The sequence below is a fragment of the Nyctibius grandis genome, chromosome 6 (genome assembly GCF_013368605.1).
Source record: "Nyctibius grandis isolate bNycGra1 chromosome 6, bNycGra1.pri, whole genome shotgun sequence".
Classification (NCBI taxonomy): domain Eukaryota; kingdom Metazoa; phylum Chordata; class Aves; order Nyctibiiformes; family Nyctibiidae; genus Nyctibius; species Nyctibius grandis.
In genome coordinates, this window is record NC_090663.1 from 46,922,402 (window position 1) to 46,941,435 (window position 19,034).

The window sequence follows — 19,034 nt, forward strand, 5'->3', positions numbered from 1 at the left end:
AGATGTGTCAGAAGAAGGATCAAAATTTGTTTCTCTTGCCAATAATGAGCAAGCAGATTGAACATTTTAACGTATAGGTATCATTCTACATGTAGTTAAAAGAAGAAAGAAAAAAACTTTTAAACCTCTGTATCAAAAGACCCTGCTGACAAGGAACACCAATAAATTATTTGGTGCTGCTGGATTTATACTGTAGATGCTTTGGGTATTCTTTCCAAATTAATAGCATGACTGTGTCAAGATGCAAAAATTCCTTTTGCTTTCACTTGATATAAATGGGATTTAGGGTTTGTTTTAAAATAAAGGATATTGTGAAGGAAGGGTGGGGTTAAGCACTAGGGAAATCAAAATCATCTCATTGGCTTTACTACAAAAAAATTTGGATGACATTGGGGCAAGTCATTCAGTTTTGGTGGACTGGTTCTTTATCTACTTAATGCTGAGATTAGAATAATATTTCCTCTCTTCTGTTTTTGTGTGAGTTGTGTATTTCATTCCCTCTAAGACAGTATTTTCAGCAATACAGGCTTCTTCCAGCATAATAGCTCAAAAATCTAAGCTGGAGTCTTTAGGAATCCTAATTCTAACATGAGGCATGTTTGTAAACCCATCGTTTGCTAGTAGATGAATTGGACAGCAGAAGGAAAATAGCTGAGGGGTGAGCATAACACCACCACACAGGAACTCATTTGAAACATTTCTATATGAAAACAGTTATTTCCATACAGAACTATCTGTGATATCTTTAAATACTGCACTGAATGCAGATGTAACATGTTTATCCTCACAGCAGGGTGAAATTGCTCAGCTGGCATGTGGCATTGCAGGTAATATGAAGCAAAAATGTTTCTAGATTACAGACATTTATACTGATTTAAATGGTCCCCTGAAATCAAAGTTGATAAGCAAGTTTGCCCTGCCATAAATCTTCTATACAAGGTACAATTACCACCACTTCAGAGCAACAGGTACTGTCCTTTAATGTCATTTTAGGTTATTGGACTCTGTTTTTCAACTATGATCAGCGAAATAAGGTCTGAGGCAGGCAGAGGAGAAACAGTGCATTTACTTCGAAATGGAGAAGCAGAGACAACACAAAGTGTTTGAGCAGCACTTTCTAAGTAGTGGTCTGTTACACCTGCCGTCAGCACATTTTCAGATGTGTTCCTGAACGAGGGAAGATAGTACATAGTCCCAAGTTATTTACACACAGTATGTCAGAAGCACCTTAACAGAGTCATTTTGAAATGAGTGACTTGCCAGTATTTAAACTTTTTATTTACCACAGAGAGAGGGGAAACTACTTTTGTTCCATACATATAGACATCTATATCCCAGAGACATTTTAGAAGTTTCAAACAAGACAAACTTTCTGTAGATTTCTTGCCAGTTTTGTCAAGAAGTTATTGAGAAAGCTATGAAATACTTTATATAAAGTGTCACTCAAAATCACGTGAAACTCACTGCTCTACTACAATCAAGACTTCTATCGCTAAATTAAAGCCTATATTCAAATACATATTCTGGGCACTGCAGATTATTGCTACTTCATCACAGAAAATTTTATAAGGTAAGTTCTACAGCCTTACAGAATTAAACTGAAGACAGTCATAATGAAACATGGAATTAAATCTATAATCCATATTTGATTGCAGAATTTTGCGATTGTCTTGCTCATCATGCTGAGCTTTCCAGTGCTAGACCATAGGATATGCTGGGGACAGTCAGCATTGTAATCAAACATTCAGACACACAACCCCAGATATTGACAATATGAATGTGCCTTTATGGTCTGTGATTTAGGACTCATTCAAATCCCAGCAAAGGTCATAATCAGTGTCTTGTCAGTACTGGCATGCACTCAGCTAGCTGAAGTTTCTGTCAGCATTAATGAGGTCAAGCGCTTAACAAATGTAGCAGGCAGAGAAGTAACATTTAAGGAGATTTAAATATGGATGTATCTATCTACCTAAATTAAAGACCTAGGTAGTTTGTATTTAGCTGTAAACAGAGAAAAATTCCAAGAAAGGAACAGGATAAGTAAACACCATATAAGGTTTTTTTGTCAGTGTAAAAATAATTGTCTGGGTTAACAGGTTTGTCCTGTAAGATATTACTCTGGTCTGGTGCTGACTTCCCCACAAACTCAGTGCTGTGCTTGGCTACCAGCAGATTCTCCTGCCCCCAGGGCTCTTCATAACCTTAGCAAATACAGCTTTAGCAAGCTCCATGTTCAGGCTGATGTGTGCACTGCCTCTGTCCTTTGCTTTTTATTGCTCTTAGGTTACATAAATACCATGATCTCTCTCTAAGAAAACAGCCTTTAAAATCTGTATCTAATATTAGGCACTTTTCACAAAACAAAGAATATATGTAGATGGGCACGTAAAAGCCAGATACAGAGCAAGACAGAAGTATATGCAATTAATACATTGTAAAGATGATGATGACTGGGCACTGATTTTCAAGTAAAATCTCAGCCAAAAAGTAGCAGTTTTTCAGGTGGGGAGAAATAACTGGATTGTAATTATGATAATTAGACAAATGTATATAATCATTGATCCTGAGCACATATTAATGCAAAATATGTGCATTTTTGCTATGGTTAATTGTGCAGTGTCCTTGCTCCTCAATCTGGCTCAAGCTGTTATACAACACTACAAGTTCTAAGATAGCTAAGAATTAACTTGTAGTTAACACTGAACAATCTCATACTACTCAAAAGCCAGGGCTGCCAAAACTGCAACCTTCAAATTCTTTTTATGGTGCTTATAGAGGACCTTTTTAGTTGTGGCAGTCCTCAGCAGCACCAGCTACTTGCCACAGCTGTGGCAGCCACCAAGCCTCTCCCAGAGATGCCAGGAACAGGGATCTGCACTAGGGTCAGTCCCAGGGGTGCCACATCACAGCCGTCATTCGGGGTAGTGAGAGCCTACTCTTTACCAGACAGAGAGGAGATGCCAGCTGGTAACAGAGATACCAGATATCCTGGCCTGATGCACGACCTCCAAACCAAAGACAGGCAGTCAAAAAAGCCCAGTTGTCAGCTCCCTGTGCAGAATAGGGAGGCCAGGGCTGCCGATAGCATCCTGGCTGGCAGCGTTTGGCTGTGACACCAACAGAGCTGTGCTGGGACTGGAAAGTGCTTCCCACATGTACGCCGAAAACAGGATTCCTTGAGCAGGCCTGGCATCCACTGGCTGCTTTCATGAAGAGCAAAGCCAAGTGCTAGAGGCAGAAAGTTATGTTGCCTGAAATAATTATTAGAAAAGTCAGCTGTACTAGTCCCTCTCAACAATTCATTCAATAATGGTGCTGAATTCTGTCTGGTTGTAAGCTTACACACACCAAGTACATCCTGTAACTGATATTGAACAAAAAAGTACCATGGCACAGATCACTTTTGTTATAAAGCCCTTAGCCTGAGTCCAAACTACTATGTACAGTCCATGAAAATAACTCTGGGAACTACTGCTCAGAATTAAAAATCTAGCCAGTAAAAAATTCTTATTTCCTATTCCCAAGTACCTCTCAAAAATAATTATAAACAGTTCATAGTGCTGTGACTACAGACAATCAAATTCTCAATGTAAACTAATCCAAGACTTTTTCTGATCGTAGATCACTGCTTCCGGAATCATGCAATCTAATAAAGAAAAGGATATATACCACTGAATGTGGTTATACCACACAAGACGTAATAACAGTAAAGATAATATCACTTTCTCCACTATTCATAAAGCCTTCCTTTGAGCAGTCCCAGCTCTGAAGATACCATCAAGCATCTTGTTTCAATACCCCTTAATCAGAATATTTTTTATTTACACCTTTTTCTGTGATTCAGATTTTTCTACTGAAAACAATAGAGTGATAGTTTAAGTACAAATCATGTTGGTTTCTTTCAAATTTGTTTTCAATATTTCCTCACTGCTGCATAATGTGTATAGATTATTTACAGTCTGTAACTTTCAAGTACTCTCAGACACAGCTCAGAGGCTAAAAATATCTTGAAGGGAGACTCACCAATACATGGTAAAACCAACAGTTCAAGACCTGCTGCCTGGTGGCTTTGAACAGACTGAGAGAACTGTGGTTTCAGCAGGAGAACTGAAGTCATTCTCCTACTGAAGTGACAGTACTCAAAATACATGTCTTGCAGAGAACCCCACCAGTCCTGTCCATATATCCTTCAGTCATCTTTAAAAGACCATTTGGACAGGGAAGAGAATTGACCAAATTTAAGGAGGCACAAACAGGCTGAACTTGCAAAATTAAGAGTGTACGTCTGCCTGACAAGCTATTCTTCCTTAAGGAAGAATGAGTGACTACTGTCTCATGTTCATCATTGGTAGAAGCATCTGCACAGAATAATACAGAGTCTTTCTGGATCACCACAGTCAATCAACAAGTAGCAGACATATGCTCTGAGCCATGTTAATTCACAGGAGTTGATATTTGGACATTTATTTAGGTAGATGCAGATGACAGAACAGGAGTTCTTTAAACCAGTTCTACCTTTGTTTGAAGCTGTATTCACTTGGTCAATAAGATAGAATAAGATTATTATTAATAAATCACCATATTCTGTTGTCTGGCTCCTGACAAGCTTGTATTTTTCAGTGCTGCTGTTCTCCAAGTTCCCATCTTTTCATGATTATTTTGCTCCCATGCAATCTTTCTTACTTTCTTCTGGATACCCTGGGAAATGTCTGGATTCTGCATGATTAAAGTTAATGGGAGCTTTGCCATCAGCTTCAGTGCCAAATTCCATAAACCTTCCAGTAAGCCACAACACCTGTTTTCCTTCGTCTCCCATGCCCCATTTCTCTTCATTGCACATTTTTTCTCTGCTCTGACACCTATTAATCCATGCATTCTGTCCAATCCATCATATTCATCTTTCTTCACCAGTTATGTTGTCGTAGCTGTGTGGCTGGAATTAGTAGGAGAGTGTGAACTCACTTACAAAAGTGCTACTTTTCATACTGCCAAAATAATGTCAGTGCATCATAGAACACATAGTCCAAAATGGTATGCAATATCTTTTCATGCATCTTGATCTGATTTTAATTTTACTTCCAGTCCCACTTGAAAAAACACCACCCTATACATTTATTTCTAAAATGTTCTCATACTCAAGTGTTAAATCTTTGCCATTGTTCAGTTTGTTGAATTCCAGCCTCCTTCTTCCTAGCAAATGTAATGAATGTACTTTATTGTTTCTGCCAAAATGTTTCAATATTTAAACTTTAGCAGTTCTTCATCCCTTGTGCTAAAACCCTCCCTGGGATTTTTAGTTTAAGTCCTCCCAAGTTTAATTAAAGACATGTCTTCTAAAAACACCTATTGAGACAAGCGGAACAAGTGAAACTATCTTAGGAAGGCACAGACCTTCAGCTTTAGATTAATAGTGACTAAGCAGAGTGAGAGCAAAGAGGATCATTTGGGAACGATCACTCGGGTCAACAGTCTCAAATACAGATTAATCACGGGGGGGGGAAGGAGGGAAAAAAAAAGCACTTTGGGAACAGTTGGTTCCTTATTGAAGCAAGACCTACTGCTCTGTCTCTTTAGCATATCCTCTCATTTGTTAAGACCTTTCATTAGTTGTGTGAATGTAATCCACTACTTCATCTCCAAAATGCGTGACAGGCCAAGCAGCAGGTGAAGGACATCCTTTATTCAGCTCCTTCTGACTTTGACTTTATTAGAGCGATACATCATTCAGGATTCAAATTAATGTCTATCCCAAGAGATGTATCGTATGGCTTGATATTTACTCTAAAGTGTTCTTTGAATTTGCTGTCTATAGAAACAAAGTATACTGCCATTATCAGAAAATTTATCTTCCCCTACTGGAAACTGTTCTGTGAAACCTAGGCTTCTACTCCTGGTAGTTTAAAAGATGTAATTTTTTTCCCCTCCCACATTTTTCTTGGGAAAAATAAAGCCTGAGCAGCTATAGTACTAAGTAAATAGCAAAATATTTTATGTTCATTCAAAATCTACCTACACACACAGTTCAGAGTACAACTGCTAAACGTTCATTGCTCACTCACTGCTTTTATAAGTTAGGACACTTCCTAAGATAGGCAATGACATCAAATATTTCATAATAGTACCACTGGAGTTGATTTTTATCCCTCTGTCACTAATTCCCAAATACAAAATCAAGCAGCTTGATCCAATCCAACATCAGCACCAGATTGCTGGGGTCTCTGGTAAAGTAACCTGAACTGATGTATCAAAGAAATTGCACTGCAATCTTGTTGCCTCTACTGTAACATTCTTAATTTTTAATCAGCTGACAAATGACATCTTATCATTATTGTCTCTTCTTCTGAAGATCAGACTCAAGACTAAGAGAAGGAAAGTAGTTCTGAAGCACTTGAACCAGAGCTAAGAGTTTAAACAGCAACATCCACACAAACAGAAAACCAGGCAGGTAGATTCTTTTCAATTTCCACCAGGTAGATATGAGAGCAAAGTACTGAAGCACCACCCTCAAATGCAGAAAAGAGAATTTTCTCCTGAGCAGCACAAGCAGACTGGAGACACAAAAGGGATAGTAGCGCTTTCAGAGCAACCCCCATTACCATTCACTGGCTTCCGGAGCTGCTATTTCTTCCCCATCATCCACATCGGGGCAGCATACACTGCAGATGCCCTGTTGTGGCTCCGTGTGTTATTCTGTGTTGGTTTTATTTACTTATCTTAACTTCTATTAATGATTCTTCTTTTCAGTCCTGTTAGACACCTTATTCTTTTCAGTAATCAATATGCTTAAAATTAAATAGTGGTTTAAGCTCTTGGGAAATTTAAAAGTATGTTGGGTAGTATTGAAATTATTTTACAGGCACAGAGATTGGGAAACGTGTTTTTACTGCAATATTTTATCCAAATAAATCCTTTATAGTTAAAGATTATATTTTTAGGGATGTTTTCCCCCTATTTATGAGTTGGAAAAAAAGAAGACAGTACTCCAAACATTAACTTTCTTGGCTTTTTTTTTTTTTTTTACAGTTGATTGCAAGATTCAGTTTTAAATGTTATTAAACTGTGGAAAGATGTTCTTTAGGGCAAGTTTTATTCTGTGTCACCGTGCTGTAAAATAGTACTTCTTGAAATATTTCTCATCTAAGTTTCTTTCTGTTTTGAGGGTTTGTTCTATAGTGATCAACATCAGTGTAATTGATACTCTGCCAACCCCTTAATTCACATTTGCACACACAGACATACTATAAACTTGCCAGTTTATGGCAGTGCAATTTGCTTCAGCATCAACTAAACTGTACAAAACCCACTTGCACATCAATGGAATCACCCATTGTGGACTGGTTTTGTGTAGACAGGGAGTAAATCACCTGATAATCTAATGAGGACGGATTGTGTAAATAGTTCCACAAAGAGCAAATGTGCATAGACAGGGCAATAAATTGGAATGATCGATGGGACAAGTGCCAGGGTAAGATCAAAGACATGAGGCTGCAGCAAGCTTTTTAATCACCAGACCTTGCTCTGCCATTAACCACTTCCCATAAATGCTCTCTCAGCATTCTGGATTGGAGATTTTCCACTTCTTTGTGCCTTACACCATTCAAGTTCAGTAGGATACAGCCTCCAGCAGCATCAGAAACCAGGTGAAGTGCAAACAAGACTGCTCTGAAGATGTGTCTGCTTGAGTTAGGCAACTCTACATGCTGCTACATAAGGTCTTTGCCACCCTGGCTTCCCCCCAAGCTTGTCTGCTGCTTATGGTCTTGTCTTTCACAGGAAGAGTTATTACCTTAAATTGCGACTGCACTTTTGAGGGACCAGGGCAACACGATCTGACACCTCTTCATCCCCAAACCTGCAATGCTGTACCATGCTTTGTTTCAGAAACCACCATGGCAATTGTGCCAGAAGAGCTCAGCACACAGAATGAGCACAGGATGTTGCCTGTCTCCCCTCATGATCTTATCATTACTGTGCTTACAGTGCCTGCCACTAATCTTGGGTTTGTTGTTGGTTTAAGTTTCCAAGTTCTCCCTCTGCCTTAAAAAGCTGCTCATTCTCAGTTTGCTCTCCTCAGCTGCTGCCTCCTCCACCCCCAAACCCACTACCTCCATTATTCCCTTCCCAAATTTCTCCTAACCTTTATCCTTACCACATCAATACTCCATTGCCAACTTAACTTGGTATTGTCTTCTTCATATGTCCCCAAGTTTGTGATATCACTGCCTTGCCATCGACCAGAAACTTCTTCCTAAACTTGAGTTCCCTTCTCTGGTGCCCTCCATTATTTCATCTTCCCCAAATGTTTGTTTCATTCCTCAACAGTAGTCGGCTGCTACAGCAACTGCTTCTTTCTCATCCATTTAATTATTGCAATGAATCTGCAGAAGATGCCAAAAGAGAGTGCTGAAAAACAATAAGTTTGAAGTACTCACTGCACTTCCTCCACCAGACAGAAAGGAGGACAGTTTAATTACCTGGAGCTTCACAAATACTCCAATTATCAAATTATCTCCTCTAGTTCTAAAACTTTTTATAATTCTAAATGTTTCAGCTACAGCAGTCACAAAATACGGCTTCTTAGAAAAAAAAAAGAAAAAAAATGCTCTTTTCACCTAATTCGTACATACTACATGACACAATTTTATCAACATTTAATATTTTATTGTTTATGTTTACCATCTCTAATCCTTTATCTTTGCATTTTAATTTCCTTCTACTGAAAGAATTAACAAACATGCTGACTGTGCCTCTTCCGAAAAAGGCCATCTTAGCTTTATGTGCAGCATAAATACAACCTTTGCTAAGGGGGAGGGAGAGGGAATTCAGCATACAACATAGGCATGATGCATTTTTAAATAACTTTATTTTTAAAAAAAGAATCTGTGTATTAAATACACAAAAATATTAAAGAAACTTTATACTGAAGAGAGTCACCTATGTATACTTGTCACGGTTTAAAGCTGGGCTGGCTATTAAACCTGCGGCAGATGCCCTCTGTTATCCCCCCCCCTCCCCCCAGAGGGAAAGGGAAAGGGAAAAGGGAGAGAGACTTCTGGGTTGGAAAATTAAAACAGTTTTAATAAACTATAATAATGAAAAAAAAGTATAATAATAATAATAGAAATAATCAAATATATACAAATATATATACAAAACCAAGATTGAGCTCCCCTGAAGTCAGCCACATCACCACCGGCACTGCAGGGCAGGCTCCGGGAAGGCCCAGCCTGGGCCTAGCGATGGTCGAGAGCTGGATTCAGGAACGCACGGATCGGGATCGGGGGCAGCAGGAAAACAGACGGAGTCCTCCTTGGACACCAGCCATAGCAGAAAGAGAGCGAGACCCTCGTGATCCCCCCGCTTTATACTGAGAATGACGTGTATGGGATGGAATACCCTCGTTGGTCAATTTTGGGTCACCTGCCCTGTCTGCTCCCCCCTGCAGCTGCGACCCCCCTTCGGCTCTTCACTCGTAAGCAGTGAGGAATTCAGCAGTGACCTTGGTTTTTCTCAAGAACAAGTACAGCAAGAGCCTTTCTGCACAACATCCCTACCGGTGCCTCAGTGATAACTACAAACTTCAAACGTTATCAGTCCTGGAAGCAGACACTGTCTGCAAAACATGTAGTTAGTTTCAGAAAGTGCAGTTACTTAGAAGAGACTTAGCTGAAAGTAAAAATCACTGAAAGGAAAATCGGCCTGGTTTAGGCCAAACCAGGACAATACTAAAGAAAAAAAAGACATATTTGTTTTCTTTGTAAGTTTTTTGGGTGGTGCTGGTTTTGGGGGTTTGTTTTATTCTGTTCTGTTTTTTCCTCTCCTCTCCAGTGTTTAGGGCATGAAGATTAAAGATTCTCAATGAGATTTTTAAGATAAACCTGAATGCCTGATTCACTCTGAGAACATAACCATTACCGTCAGCTCAGCAGGCTTTTTTAAAAAATAGTTTTGGAAAAAAGTTTCAAAAAAACCCCCATACTTCTTCGCTGCCCACATAGTATCCTCAGGCACATTTAACGGCAGTCTGACGTCCAGATACTATAGCTCTTAATGAGCTCATTCACAAGGCAGGCTCCCTGAGTAAGCTGAGACGTCAAGGCAAATGCAAATGCTTGAAGAAACAATTGCTCAACAAAGGATTGCAGGATTTTCTCTGAAATATGCAGGTCAAATTACTGGAAATGTGGAGGCAAAAATTATTACTAGTTAGATTTTTTAGATTTGTCTTGGTTTTGAAGTAATAGCCTTATCTCTTTTCTTTCTGGGAATTTCATTCAGCTGCTGTGTCTTCTAAACTTAAGACCTTTGCAGATCACCATAAGCACTATAGGCATTTCTTACTAAGTTGGTCAAGATTTGCTTCTAACTCCATGGTTAATCCATTTTACCCTGGAAAACAGAAGTCAGATAGCAAAGCCATCCAGTCTGAACATTGTAATTAGCCAGATGCAAAAGATTTGCAGTGGGAATTATTTGTACAACTGGTTTCCTTTTTGGAAATAGAATCCCATAATTAAAGAAAAAAAAAAACCTTATGGGGAAAGCTTTGAACTTAAAGGAAGGGGATACATCACCAAGCAACCCAAAGACTTGATGGGCCAGTGTAAATGCAACCTAAACAGAAAACAAGTACTTGCTACTGCAATCATCACCACAGTCTGAATATATGTCTAACTTACAACAAAGCAAAGAAAAAGAAAATTCACATCAGGTTTGTTATGTTTCACATAACGAACTGTAGATATCAACAAAATGAAAATGAAATTTCAGCTGGAAATTGCAAAGCAGTAATGGGCTGAGATTCTGTAACTGCCACAGAGACTGAACTGACACCCACTTCAAAACAGTTATTTAGCATTTCCATCATCCATGACTTATTAGATGCTTCTTGATTTTGATTTATGTTGGGGAATTTGTGATCAAAGAGGGACACGTGCAAATTTGCATTTTTTTATCTCAATGTCTGTCATTCTGGAATCAAATCAGTTTACCACTGAAGCAAATTTCATTTTTTTATTTTCCTCTTGCTTGAGAGAGCCACTCTGCAGAATTTCCTAGTAAGAACTGTGAAAATTACTTATATGGAAGACTTATGTCTTGAAGCTAAACCAATTACACTGACCTTTCACTCCTTACCTAATATACATTCTTTATATGTTAAAATAAACACTCCTTACCTAATATAAATTCTTTATATGTTAAAATAAAATAATACATGGAATGCCTCCTGCTTTTTTCCAACACCTGGAACTGAGTAGTACCTTATAAAGCATGGAAATTATCTGATATATCTTATTTTGATGACATAAGACTATAGCCCCAAAATTATGGTGGTGCACAGGCTGCCTTGCTTTTCTGCACTCAAGTGAAGACCATTCCTTACTTGCAAAAAAAAAAGTTAATTGCACAAAATTAATTTCTTTAATATATTAATCTCTTGCTCTATATGTAGGTGTGAAGACATCTTTCACCCAAGGCTGCTAACCTTATACCTCAAAGGAATGTCTCACTCAGAAACCAAAAGGACAAACATCTTTGTGTCAAAGTGTCAAATCAAACAACAGATGTTAAAATACATTTTCTAACCAGCTGTGGTTAAAGTACTGATATTTATAATACATATTAAATAGACTTTAAAAATGCATATTTTCAACTTGCTGACAGTATCACATAATGAAATGTCTCAAATGCAAGATGCCCCGTGGTACGTGTGGCATTAGGAATGGAGGAATTTATCCTGTGACCCCTTCAAGCAATCAAAAGCACCAAAAGGATTTCATGGAGAATTTTCAGCTGACTTTTATCTAAGGCCATACTACCCAGTTAGGGAAGGCATTTTCCATAAATTAATGACTTACTTAATTCAGTTTACACTTTTGCTTTCTGTTTCACTTTAAAAGAAAACCCTGAGGCTAGCAATACTGCAGTACAATGCAAACCCATGCTGGTTTGCAATAGAGGGCTGCGTTCAAGGATAACTTCACTGTTGACCTCAACTGCAAGAGCAGGTCCTTGCTAGAAAAGAGGCTAAGGAAGGAAGCATAGTGCAGGAGCTTTCATCACATTAGAAGACAAGAAGGAAGAGGTACAGTCAGGATAAATACATGACAGCAATTAATCCTTGAAATGCAGTGTTAAGCATTCCTGTAGTTTTAATGTGTATGCTTACATTCAGATATTCTGATGAGAAAACATAATTAACTGATCTTATGACAGGGTCAAAGCATGGGTATAAAGAAATAGAAATACCAAACCAAGTCCTCACAGGAGAAAACAAATCTAAATACTTCTGTTAATTCCCTACGAGCCAATGTATAAGTTCCTGATCTCTGAAAGTATGTTCTATACAGAAGCAAGGCAGGAGGAAGGAAAAGGTAGCTAAAAAAAGCAGATGGGTGGACAGGACGGAAATAATAAACAGAGAGAGAGAGAGACTGCTCTAGTGGGGGAAATACTAGAAAAATTAATTGGGAGGTAGAAGATGAAGACTTGAGAAACAAAGTTGAACAGCTATACAAGATGTAAAAAGATATTTGACAGGGTGGATTCTTGAGGGACATATGGGGTTATTGGTTGTTGCCTTGGGTTACAGCAACTCTTCATACCTAAACTCCAGAAATACTGAAGAACACCACCTGGAGTGTCCCATTAATCCTTCACTGACTAAAGACAAAAACCAGAATTTCACTGACTGAGGAGCATTTCATTCTGATTACACAATAAAGAAAGCTGCAAAGGGTATGAATTGAATCAAAACTTAGATTAAAAGTTCAACATGGTATAATTCCAATATTAACTTTTTGGCTTATAATTCAAAAGCTGCAACAAAACAATTTCCCTGTTTGATTTTTGATGACAGCAACACTATGAAAGAATTAATTAGAACTTCTGCTATGAGCTCAGGACAGCAGATCTCCCTTAAATTTTATTTAAATAGTTTGTGAAACAAATACATAATAATAATGTAAAAAAATAGTAGAGGAAAAGTTTCTCAGTATATTATATGACCTTACTGAACATTCAGATGTATTAAACCTTTTTGTACTGGCCATATTTGAATGAGGCAATCACCTAAATATACGAATAAGTAAAGTACAGTACAGTGTATGTTAAAATCAAATATTATCACAGGCTTGTCTATGCCTGGGCTAAATCCAGAAACACACAGCAAAGCCTGAGAAAAAGGTGGACCTGGAATATACATGCAACAGAGCTTCCTTGTGTCCCAGAAAGATTACTGAGCTATTACACAGGCATTTACTCATCGGAAAAAGAGGAAATGAAAAGGGAACATCTGCAATGTCTAAAGTATTCTAAAGGGAATATACAGGAAGGATGTTTCAAAGCTATTTGAGCTAGTGTCAAACAGGGATAGGAGATGCAAAATCTAATGAAGGACATTAAACCACATACTAATAGAGTTTACCTTATGAAATAATTATTAAGCCGTGTGATAAATATATACACAGTTCTGAAAAGTATTAAAGAACTAGGAACAAGCAAGAATCAAACTCAGTGAACCTCTACTGATATAAACTGGCCCTGTGTTTTTCCCCTGTGATAGAATATTTGCTCACAATAAGAGTAAAAGAGTTAAGGTAAAGCTATTGCTTTGAAAGAGCTTGTAGTACCTACCTCAAAGCACTTTTTATTGAATTCAGTGGTAACCTCTTTGTGCAGGTATTACATTGCCATCTAGTGTATGCAGTATATATTGTAAATTCCAGGAAACAGAATTACATCCTATATAGCAGCTGAATTTTCCCCTTAGCTGGCTTTCCTCAATGCTTTTTATCTTGCAGAAAGGTTTCGTCCAGGCTATTCAATCCCAAAAAACGTATGACTGGTGTTGCAAAGAAATTTAGGACCATAAAGAAAGCAGTACTCCAGAAGCAGCAGCTCTACTGAATCCCATTCTATTGTATTTAGTGGGTATATCCACCAAAAGGTTTAGGAATTTCAACTGTTCTCATGCAGCAAAGGGTGCTCGGGATTCAATGGTCTTCCCCTGGAGGGAACACGAGCCCTCACCCCTGACAGCAACACAACCACCCCACTCTGGTGTGACGTTGGGTTGAGGAGAGAGGAACGATCCTAATCCTCCTCATCCCACTTCCTAAAACTAATTAAACTGTTATCAAGAAAAGAGTGGCAACTAAGCTGCACCAACAAGTCCCTGGACGGCAAGGAGACGCAGTCCACATTGCAGTGGCAAAAGACCGATTGCTCCATGCAGGAGTTGAGAGGTGCTCCCACCACACTCTCCAAGTCCTGAGCCCCTGCCCCAGGTGGCCACATGAGAGTCTCCCAATTCCACTCCAGGAGGAACTGAGGTTTCCCACCAGCACACCACCCTACGTGGACTGTGAGCAGTTACATATCCCACCCTTGAGTACTATCCTTCCCTGCATTACTTGATGAGAGTACCTGAATCCGCTAGTGTGAACACTGGTAGAGGCACAGCACATCCAAGTTAACAACAGGAGACATTTGGGCGCTTGTAAGAGCAGAGCTTGACCATTTTGAAGCCTTGCAACATCAAGTACCGAGCAATGTCCCACCATGCTTTTGAATACACGGGCTTCATTCCAGTTTAAGAATTTGGGCTTTTAAACCAAGGCCTCTGAAGCACATGTTTCTCCAATCTTTATGGCAAGATTTATCTTTTTTGGAAGAGTTCTTTCAAAACACAAACATGCCCAGATCCAGAATGCAAAGGTTAACTTATAACATAGTCAAGGCTACAAAGGAACAAGTAAATCCACCAGCACTGTATTCAGAAGCCCCTGGCCACCAGGTTCATGGGGAGGCCACTCTGGCACTGAGCACTCCCACCTTCCTGCCCAGTCCTTCCTTGGGCTCTGAGGTGCTGCAGTGAATACTGAGCGAAAAGAAAAAAATGGTTTCACATTCACCCCATCTGGCAGTTCACCTGAGACAGAAACAGGCTCTCTACTGGAAAGAGAGAATTGGAAAGAACCCTTTCTATGATCAGAAAGGGAAGTGGTATCTCAAAACCATGCCTCTGCTTTCAAAATCAGGCTTCCCAGTTACAGAACTGGGAAGAAGCTCCTTTAACCCCAACATCAGTTGCAAATACTACATTTTACAAGAACTGGCTACAGCTGTTCTTTTCAATGCCTCACCATTTTAACGAGATATCAAGGGCCTGATGTCATGCATAAGCAGCAGATTTTTACCTTCTTTTTTCTAGCTGTTGGGGCTTGAATTCCTGCTTCTCCTTGTTAACACATTCACTTGCTTTACTGGTCTTATTATATGATACATTGTTTTTAATAGCCTGTAGCCTTTTGTTTAGCCGCTGCATTACACATTTGTGTTTATTATTACTACAATTAATATTCAAAATACATCCTTTATCAAATTCAGTCTTGGTTCGTTACTAATCCGCATATATTACTTACACTGTGCTTCAAGATGCAAACATGCATGCGGCCCGTAGGCAGCTGAGCTAGGGGAGGAGGCTAGCTAGCACCCTAATTCATTTCAGTCTGAAAGAGCCAAGTTAGCAAAACCCAACTGTTTAAGCTAACCAATGTCATTTTAAATGAAACACTACACTGGCTCTGCCAGCAGATCAGAGAGGCCAGCCCCTCCCAGGAGGGAGGGAGGTGAAGGACAATTAGGGCTGATAAATTCTCTCATTAGTGCAGCTGTTAGGCATTATGCCAAGAGGAAAGGTAGCAAGTGTAAAGAGAGTTCCAGGGTGATTTCTTTTCCTAAATATGTTGAACACTACTTCAGCAAGATACTGACACCTGTACCTACCACCAATTGTGTAAACACTTCCATCCTCTTTAACAGGACAGCAACTCAAGTTCAAAAGTGAAGCAAGTACTTAAGCCTTTAATGTAATAATCTACAGATACAGAACTAGGGAGAGATTTTAGTACACCTCTTCCATGCCCTCCTGTGGACTGTTTCCCTCATTCTATCACTATCCTTACATTTCTTCCAGCCTTAAATTTACAACTTCTCATAGGCAGACACGGCGTTCTCTAGAGCAATGGCAGCTTTTTCTGACTACATGCCAAAAGCTGTGAGGGATGTACGTCCTCACCTGGAAGAAGAGGATTTTACACTCTTGTCCTAAAAAATTACATCTTCCGTTTAAGCATCTGCAGTGTTTTGCATGATTACTATAATATTCCTTTGTTAATGAAGGAAGCAGTAAAATATTGGAGACAAAATTATAGTATAGAGTGGAAAAACTTAGTGGAATTTCCTATGGCAGTGTGAGGCTTTTATTCACAAAAGGGGCAGCCATCTCGAATCTAATAACCAGATGTGTCCAGAACTCAGTGCTTCCAAATATCTCAGGTATGTGAGGTTTCAGAACATGACACTTTATGCCAAAAATGCACACAGGAGCGGAAACAGGTAATTGGGAGGGAAATGCGCAGTAGTAGCACATGCCAAACTGCCCTTGCTCAATGTGTGAAAGCTGGGAAAGATGGTCTTTGCAGTGGAAAGAAAAGGGACACAAGGTCATTTTCTACTCCCAAGGATGCATTTGTAATCCAGAGTAATTCCACTGAAGTCAATGGTTTTAAATATAGAGTGGAAAATAGACTCTGGCTGTTATCCCTTTTTAAACACAACGGGATGTGGAGAGTCAGTTCAGCACATCTTTACTAAGTCTCTCCCCCTCTCTAGGGACACCTAGGATAAGGGTCAAACAGTTACCTAAATACCTGGGTTTGCTGACTCACAAAAAGCATTGGATTAAGGGGTGATACAGAGGATGGTCACCTCATCAGCCAAAACTTGTTTGTCCCATCTCTCTAACAGAGGATGCTACCCAGCAGCAGGGGTGGTTTGAGTTACAACACGTTTCCCACTTCACAGAATTTCAAGGTGGAAACAGAATAATGTAGTCTTGGCAGTAATAGGTAGCATAGGTGTCCAGATCCTGTTTTAAGTTTTGGTCATCAAGTAATAACTAAAGTGTATTTAGGGCATTTACATAGTTCTTAATTTTATGCTTAGATTTTCCACATACTTAGAATTCAAGGTTTTTTGTAGCACTTTTTTTTTTAGCTTTTCAAAGCAAGTTTTCCAAATATTAAAGACTTTGGGGTAAAAAAAGCTGTAACAAGAAGTGTTTGCACAACTTGATCTTTTGGTTATTTTGATCTGCAATTTTCTAAAGGGAAAACATTCCTATGGAAATATATGACATGAGAATATTTTTTTGCCCATTTTAGGCTTCTGAGTGCATTCCAGACACAAAAAAAAAAAAAAAAAAAAAGAAAGAAAAAGAAGAGAGTTTATATTTAAGTATCCATTGATTCCTCAGGTAAATAAATATATTGTAGCTTTCCTCTCATTTTTTGTCCCAGATAGCTGTTTTGTTCTTTTCCCGTACCCTAGGTAGAAAGACAAAATACTTGAATAGCTAAAGAAAACTACAGATTTCACTCTACACGGTCATGATTATATCTTATTCTGATTCTGCAAGTGGGAAATAATTGAGATACATTCCTTGAACTTACAACACATATGAGAGTTGCAAGATTGTACAGGAAAGGCCCGTCACCTCCACACAGCTAGTTCCCATCATGTCTCTTCATGTCTCCTCTTTGTAACCTCATTGTAAACAAATAATTGTAGGCATATACATCATGAAGAGGTAGAAAAGGCATTGTTGGTATAAGCAAAAGGAATGTGATCTATTGCCTCAAAATATTCCAGCAAGTTACTGTTTGGCTGCACACAGCACAGTTTCACGGCTGGTACATACTGGCACACCTCCGCTAGCTTCCCTACAGCAACATCCGTGACAGCCACTGTGGACCTTCAGCCTAACCTCAGCGTCCTAAAGTTTCAAGGCAGAGTCAAGTTTCAAGGTTTCCAACATAATATCTAGAAGAAATATCTGGGAAACATCAAAGAAAAATATACATTGATATTGACAGAGTCTCAGTAGTGGTAGTTGTGACTCTGATGTTAGAGGAACTATTGTTAAGGAATATTAGTTATTTAGCTGATGACAGGGATGTAGAGAGGAAGAGTAAATCAAACAGAATCCCCTTTTTAAGCTTCCCCTCCTCCCCTCAATAACTTACTCAGGTGTGAAAATCCATAGCACAATTGTGTGATGCCCTGGAGAAGAACTGGTTTAAAATTAAAAGCGTGGTGCAACTTTGTTTTTTTCCTTCATTGTACATTCAGTGTCCCCTTAAACATGCAGCTTTCAAGTTCTCAACTTCGGCTATAGTCAAGAAAGAGTTTCATTGGATGTGCTCTGGATGTTTGTGCTCTTAGCTGCTTGCCTACAGCTAATGATGTTTATCCTGATATTTCCTCTCATTACTAGGCATGGTTTTAATTTTAAGATTAAGACTATCTAGGTCCTAAACCAAGACTATCAAACAATAAAGTAGCAGCTCAAACTATTTGGATGAACAAGTTTTTCAAGTATTGAAATTAATGCAGTAGGGATTAGGGTAGGTCAAACAAAGCCATTTCATGGGCCATCCTCTCTTGAAGGAAAAATATGCCTTGCAAGGCAAAATGAGAAATAGAATATGAATAAAACCATGAGATAGTCCTGAAGTCTGAGTCACCTACAGTTGATCATAACATGCCAAGAAAAGTGCTGGGCCTTGCACCCCCCACTAGTTTAATGGGAGAAAAAGCTGTTAATTTATTATTGTCAACAAATACAGAGGTCTGAAGTAAACCCCATTGTTGTTGTTTTATGAAAGACTAGGTGAAGAAAACACTCAAAAGTGAAGCATTGAAATTCAGGGAAGACTAAATATATGTGTATATTTAAAGATATATAGATGTAGATAGATATATATGCATATAGATATATCTATATGTATATAAATAAAATATTCATAATCTTTGTTTTCCTTTTGTGAGTGCTTTTTTATGGTTTGCACCATATCCACCTAAGTACCCATTTGTCTAAAAGAAAGTGCAAGGTGTCATGGAGTAGTTTGCTCTAATATGAGAGACTTAATGGTACAAGGAATTGAGTAAAATTCAGAACAGGAACTGAA